This window comes from Triticum dicoccoides, chromosome 7B (genome assembly GCF_002162155.2).
Source record: "Triticum dicoccoides isolate Atlit2015 ecotype Zavitan chromosome 7B, WEW_v2.0, whole genome shotgun sequence".
Taxonomy (NCBI): Eukaryota; Viridiplantae; Streptophyta; class Magnoliopsida; order Poales; family Poaceae; genus Triticum; species Triticum dicoccoides.
Window position 1 is genome coordinate 731,066,133 of NC_041393.1, and position 7,778 is coordinate 731,073,910.

The window sequence follows — 7,778 nt, forward strand, 5'->3', positions numbered from 1 at the left end:
TCAAAGAATCAACATCAAGAGAAATTCTATCCACGTTCCTAGTCAATTCATCAATCTTAGGCAATTTTTCTTCAAGCAAAGCATTGAAATTATTTTGAGAGATCATAAATTCTTTAACGCTAATCTCAAAATCAGAGGGTGTCTTATTAAAATTTCCATAAGAGTTGTTGTAGGAATTACCATAATTATTAGAGGAATTACTAGGAAACGACCTAGGATTAAAGTTTCCTCTATACGCGTTGTTACCAAAATTATTCCTACCAACAAAATTCACATCCATAGATTCATTATTATTCTCAATCAAAGTGGACAAAGGTATATCATTAGGATCAATAGGATCACTCTTATTAGCAAACAATTTCATAAGTTCATCCATCTTTCCTCTCAAAACATTAATCTCTTCTATCGCATGAACCTTTTTACTAGTAGATCTTTCGGTGTGCCATTGAGAATAATTAACCATAATATTATATAGGAGTTTAGTAGCTTCTCCTAAAGTGATTTCCATAAAAGTGCCTCCCGCGGCCGAATCTAAAAGATTTCTAGAAGCAAAATTCAATTCGGCATAAACTTTTTGTATGATCATCCATAAATTTAAACCATGTGTAGGGCAATTGCTAATCATTAATTTCATCCTCTCCCAAGCTTGTGCAACATGTTCATGATCAAGTTGCTTAAAATTTATAATATTGTTTCTAAGAGAGATGATCTTAGCGGGAGGAAAATACTTAGAGATAAAATCATCTTTGCACTTATTCCATGACTCAATACTATTTTTAGGCAAAGGCGAAAACCAAGTTTTAGCATGATCTCTAAGTGAAAACGGAAATAGCTTCAATTTAACAATATCATTATCCATGTCTTTCTTCTTTTGCATATCGCACAAATCAACAAAGTTGTTTAGATGAGTAGCGGCATCTTCACTAGGAAGGCCAGAGAATTGATTTTTCATGACGAGATTCAACAAGGCAGCATTAGTTTCACAAGATTCAGCATCGGTAAGAGGAGCAATCGGAGTGCTACGGAAATCATTATTGTTGGTATTGGAAAAATCACACAATTTAGTATTATCTTGAGCCATCGTGACAAGAAATCCAACACGCAAGCACACAAAAGGCAAGCGAAAAAGAGGCGAATGGGAAAGAGAGGGTGAATAAAACGGCAAGGGTGAAGTGGGGGAGAGGAAAACGAGAGGCAAATGGCAAATAATGTAATGAGAGGGAGAAGAGTTTGTGATGGGTACTTGGTATGTCTTGACTTGTGCGTAGACATCCCCGGCAACGGCGCCAGAAATCCTTCTTGCTACCTCTTGAGCATGCGTTGGTTTTTCCCTTGAAGAGGAAAGGGTGATGCAACAAAGTTGCGTAAGTATTTCCCTCAGTTTTGAGAACCAAGGTATCAATCCAGTAGGAGGCTACACTCTAAGTCCCTCGTACCTACACAAACAAACAGGAACCTCACAACCAACGCGATAAAGAGGTTGTCAATCCCTTCACGGCCACTTGCAAAAGTGAGATTTGATAGAGATAATAAGATAAGATAAATATTTTTGGTATTTTTATGATGTAGATTGGAAAGTCAAGATTGCAAAATAAAGTAGATCGAAAACTTATATGATGGAAAATAGACCCAGGGGCCATAGGTTTCACTAGTGGCTTCTCTCAAGATAGCATAACTATTACGGTGGGTGAACAAATTACTGTCGAGCAATTGATAGAAAAGTGCATAGTTATGAGAATATCTAGGCATATGATCATGTATATAGGCATCACATCCAAGATTAGTAGACTGACTCCTGTCTGCATCTACTACTATTACTCCACACATCGACCGCTATCCAGCATGCATCTAGAGTATTAAGTTCATAAGAACAAAGTAACGCATTAGGCAAGATGACATGATGTAGAAGGATAAACTCAAGCAATATGATATAAACCCCATCTTTTTATCCTCAATGGCAACAATACAATACGTGCCTTGCTGCCCCAGCTATCACTGGGAAAGGACACCGCAAGATTGAACCCAAAGCTAAGCACTTCTCCCATTGCAAGAAAGATCAATCTAGTATGCCAAACCAAACTGATAATTCGAAGAGACTTGCAAAGATAACCAATCATACATAAAAGAATTCAGAGGAGATTCAAATATTTCTCATAGATAAACTTGATCATAAACCCACAATTCATCGGATCTCGACAAACACACCGCAAAAAGAGTTACATTGCATAGATCTCCAAGAAGATCGAGGAGAACATTGTATTGTGATTCAACGAGAGAGAAGAAGCCATCTAGCTAATAACTATGGAACCGAAGGTGTGTGGTAAACTACTCACAACTCATCGGAGAGGCTATGGCATTGATGTAGAAGCCCTCCATGATTGATTACCCCTCCGGCGGAGCACCGGAAAAGGCTCCAAGATGGGATCTCACAGGTAAAGAAGGTTGCGGTCGTGGAAATAGGGTTTCATGGTGCTCCTGGATGTTTTCGGGGTACGTAGATATATATAGGCGAAGGAAGTCGATCAGGGGAGCCACGAGGGGCCCACGAGGGTGGGGGCGCGCCCACCCCCCTAGGGCGCACCCTCCTGCCTCGTGGCTTCCTCGTTTGCTTCTTGACGTCCACTCCAAGTCGCCTAGATTGCGTTTGTTCCAAAAATAACTCTCCCGAAGGTTTCATTCCGTTTGGACTCCGTTTGATATTCCTTTTCTATGAAACACTAAAACAGGCAAAAAAAACAGCAATTTGGGCCGGGCCTCCGGTTAATAGGTTAGTCCCAAAAATTATATAAAAGTGTTTACTAAAGCCTATAAACATCCAAAACAGGTAATATAATAGTATGGAACAATCAAAAATTATAGATACATTGGAGATGTATCATGAGGTAATACAGATTCGGTCCATCTCTCAACCCTGTAGAGAAGTTACCATACAAGTTCACCATGGTGGAAAACGAGAAGGTCGTTCAAGCCTAAGTGAAGGACTTCTTTGAAACGAAAAGAGCTATGAAACATCCACCTCCAGAGGACAAGATAGATCCGGTGAAAGCGAAGCGCACTTTGGATGCCCTGAAGCGAGCACCAGCGCCTCCGGTGCAAACCAACTATGAGCGCATTATTGAAAGGACATATAAGGAAGCGGAGCGGTCGGAAAGTACTTGGAGTGATCGAAGGTTAGCATAATGAAGAATTGGGAAAAAATTCCCCAGCTCGGCGAACAAGCTAAGCAATCGTGCCCCCCGCTCAAGGTGTCTAGCGATATCGTTGCTAACCATCCGGGGATGGTGCACGGTACCAATCCTGGAGATTGCCTGCCCGACAATGCACTTTTTGATACAATGGAGGTGGACAAATTCAAATACCGGCACGGGAAGCCTCTCATCAAACCTGTTCATCCTCCTCTAACAACAATGATGCGAAGATTCCATGATTGGTACATGGACATCTGCAGCAAGTCTGGGAAGGATACTTTGACGCTGAGAGTTAAAGAGGAGCACGACCTCATTGGAATTGATCTGTTGTCTGTTACATATGATGAGTTCTTCCAGTTTTTCAATCAAAAGGCCCTCGACAAAGTAATCGTCACTTGCTACTGTCTGTAAGTACTACTTCTGCAATTATGTCTGTATATATAACTCAGCTCTTTCATTGCATGTATATATAATTATCCTCACTATATTATGCAGATTGAAGATCGCTGAATGCAAGAAAAGACAAATCGGTGATATTGGGTTCATTAACACAAATCTCATAGATGAATGGAATGTTAAACATGATGCCAAACAAACCGAAGCCAACTTGCTATGATCGTTATTTCGTAATCAAAACAAAGATATAGTACTCTTTCCTTACGAATTCAAGTGAGTGTTACTATCTTGTGCATATTCGGTTTCCCTTATTACTCGAGGTTATAGTAATGTAATTGATGAGTTATGCATGTGTGCGCAACTTCCACTTTATTCTGCTAGAGATTAAGCTTGAGCAGGTACTAGTAACCGTCATAGACTCGAGACGAAAAGATCCCGAGGAGTATGCGGCCATGACTAAAATGCTCGAGAAGTAAGTTCAATCGATCATTATTGCACCATTTCGGAAACTTTGTTCATTTTCTGATATCAAGTAATTGTTTTCTTTGTGTGGCAGGGTTTGGAAAAAGTTCACCGTAGAAGCTCCGGGACTGCCGGGGGAGCTTCGATTTAAACACCCGAAAGTAAGTACTACTAGCTAGTTCTGCGCATCTCCCATTGATTCTAGCTAGTTTCATCAATACCATTTAGCATGCTTGCTTATCAGTTTGATTGACCTCTATTTCTTGTAAAGTGGTTGTGGCAGGAACCCAGGAATAATTACTGTTGATACTACATTTGCGAGTTCATCCACCACACGACCTGTGAGCGGGGCTACTCTAAAAAACAATATGAAGTGCGTAAGCAATAATATTCACAATTTTATTTTATTACCATCATTTGTGTTGAGTTTCATTCATATATATGTATTGACCCCGTTCTTCAAATTAGATATTTCATATGCGGGATAAATTCCTACCACAAGATCGCATACGAGCAATTCAAGAGGAATTGGCGGGATTCTTTCTTGACCATGTCATCGATAAAGATGGAGAATGCCATGTAAAACTTGATTTCAGATGTTAGGGGATTGTAAGAGATCTTATATTGTATATATGTAGCCAGTAGTATCGGATAGATATACGAAAATTTGTTGTTCGACCAATCTCTCGGAGAAGGGGAGGTCGATCACTTCTCTTTGTATATGTTCATGACGATCTTCCGTACTTAATGGTTTTCTTCATTTGCTTACTAGCTAGCTAGCGCGTCGAGTCCTCTCTATACGTATAGTACCTAGCATCGACCAAACACGGATATAAGAGAGGACACTCCTCTCTATTAGCTAGCTAACATAATATATGAAACCCCTAAATTAACCCTACAAAAACCCCAACCCAACCCCCTCCCCCTCCCTTTCAAAAAAAAACCCCCAGCCCCTGAACTGCTGACGCGTGGATGCCTTTTGGTACCGGTTGGTACTACCAACCGGGACAAAAGACCCTCCAGTCTGGGCAAGCCGCAGCAGTCACGTCAAGCCCCATCTGTCCCGGTTCGTGGGCGAATCGGGACTAAATGTATTGGGCTTTAGTACCGACCCTTTAGTTCCGATTCGGGAACCGGGATAAATAGGCCTTATGAACCGGGACAAATGGTCCTTTTTCTACTAATGCATGTAATAGTTAAACATTGTGGCTGTGCATGACGCACGCATCTTCTCATGTTCAATGATCCTGGGAATTCGTGTGCATGCATGCATGAGATGCTTCAGGGTGTCGGCGAACACTGAACTGAGATATTTTCAAGTGAAGTGGCGCAGCAACAAGATTTGAAGTGCTTCTCCAGACAATTGTTTTGAAGCACTTCGGCGATTGTTTCTCCAGACGTAGTATGAGCTCTCAATGCCCATGAATGAAATAGTTCATCAACACAAATTAAAACATATTTGCAGGTTACTTAGAGCTGTTTCTTTTTTCTGCCATGACATCCGAGTTGTCCAACGAGTAGCTTTTGCCCGATACGTAGAGTATTTTTTCCCAAAAATATACCACTACTATTTTATTGAACTAGTTTCAGCTTCTGCTTCAAGCACGAAAACGAACAACAGGCCGAAATTGCTGTTGGAGGCCGAGTTCCATGGAGGGCCTCCAAATGCAAAATTCAAAATTCATGAAAATTCATATTTTTACATTTCAAAAAGTTCTGAAAACATACAAAGATAGATGAAGGCATAATGCAGAAGTGTGTAAATTTTCAAGACAAAATACGTTGAAAAGAGGGTTGTGCGAAAAAGACAAATACGAGGCTCTTTAACCCAAGATACTATTTATTCTTCGACCATGAATTTATCTTTTTTTGTACAGGTCGCATTTCAACGAATTTCATCCCAAAATTTTACACAGATACGCCTCACATCCTTGTTTACTTGTACAAAAAAATCAGATTTTTTGAAACAAAATTTTTCAAATTTCAAATTTTCCAAAAAATCGGGCTCCATGGAGGCCAAGAGCCAATACGCCATTCTCAACAACAGGAGGGTAAGGACAGATACAAAGGCAAGCCCCATCCAGAATTTGAACAAAATGTTGAGCCCAACTAAGAAAGGAGGCCTATTTCAAGGACCTGCTAAATGTTTTCCTCTTCCTTGCTAAATCCTTAGTGGTTCGCCAATTATTTTTATCTTTTCCAGTTTCTTGTCATTAGTTTTGGTTTCCACGGGTTTTGAATCCATTTTCCCTTTTTCTTTGGTTATTTTTCTTTTCTCTCTTCACTTTTATATTTTTTGTTATATTATTGGTGATTTTTTCTTATCTCACATGCATTAGTTTTTTTAAAGGCCATGAACTTTCTGAAATTATGTAGATATTTTTACACATTGGGGTAGTTTTTCTATACACATGAATATTTTTCAAATACACAATGAATGTTTTATTTCAGATGTATGAATATTTTTAAAAGTTATTTATAATTTTTTTGAAGTTTATAATACATGAATTTCATGTACATTGATTATTTTATCTCATAAACATGCAAACATTTTGTTTGCATGATAGAGTTATTGGCTCGCTCGGTGTGTAGTAAGAACAGATAGGTTGCAATCTGAGGAGTACTCGTTGCGGGCTCCCGCATGGGTCACTATTAGTGGACGTGCTCTCAGCCACCACCACATGTCACATGTTGGGCGTTCCCTCAAGATTTCGTTTATTTTTATATATTTTTTGTATGCGTTTTCGGGTTATAGATGAGTTTTTTTGTTTACTCTAGGTTTTTGGAAAAAAAGAGTTTCCAAAACATTTTATGAGTTAAAAACTGGTTTTATTTCTCACGAGAGGCATGGATGTACTTCTCGTGGAGGCACCGACTTGCTCCCATGAGAGGCACAACTGTGCCTCTTGGAAAAGGAAACAGAACACCCTTTTTTGCTTTCGCGAGCGGTAGAAATTTACTTCTTGTGGAGGCGCAGATTTTCTTCCGCAAAGACATAACTATGCCTCTTGGAAAGGAAAAAAACATGTTTTTTCTGCTTTCACGAGAGGCACAATTTTATTTCACATGGAGGCACAGATTTGCTTCCCCCAGAGACACCGTTATGCCTTTCGGAAGAAGGCGGTTTCCTTTTTTTCTTCTGCGAGAGGTAGAGATTTACTTCTCGTGGAGGCGCAGATTTCCTATCTCGAGTTGTGCCTCTCGAAAAAGAAAAAAACATTTGTTTTCTTTCGCGAGAGGCTCAGATTTGCTCCTTGTCGAGGCACATATTTGCTCGTTGTGGAGGCACAGATTTGCTTTCACGAGAGCATAGTTGTGCCCCTTTGGAAAAGGAAAAAAGTGAAAGAAAACATGCTTCCGGGCCGGGTTTTTTCATGAAAATAAATTTCATCGAAACCTATCAACATGGGATCTACTTTCAAAGATATTGATTGAGGAATCGGACGGCGAAAACAATTTGGGATTTAGATGCATGGTTTGAGAGATAAAACATTTTGTATAAACAATGTACCGATAAAAGGGAAAACTCTCATGCTGCAACAAGTGGTGTACATGTGTTGTGCTACTTCTCACAACCTGAGCAGGTGGGATTGAACTTTGCAAAGAGTACTGCTTAATTATTGATTTCGAAGCTAAGCGCAACCCACAATTTCGAGATAGAGTACTGCTTTAAGGGCAACTAGAAAAGAAGGCCCACTTCTAGGCCCCAAATGCTAAATGCCCCCCCCCCCC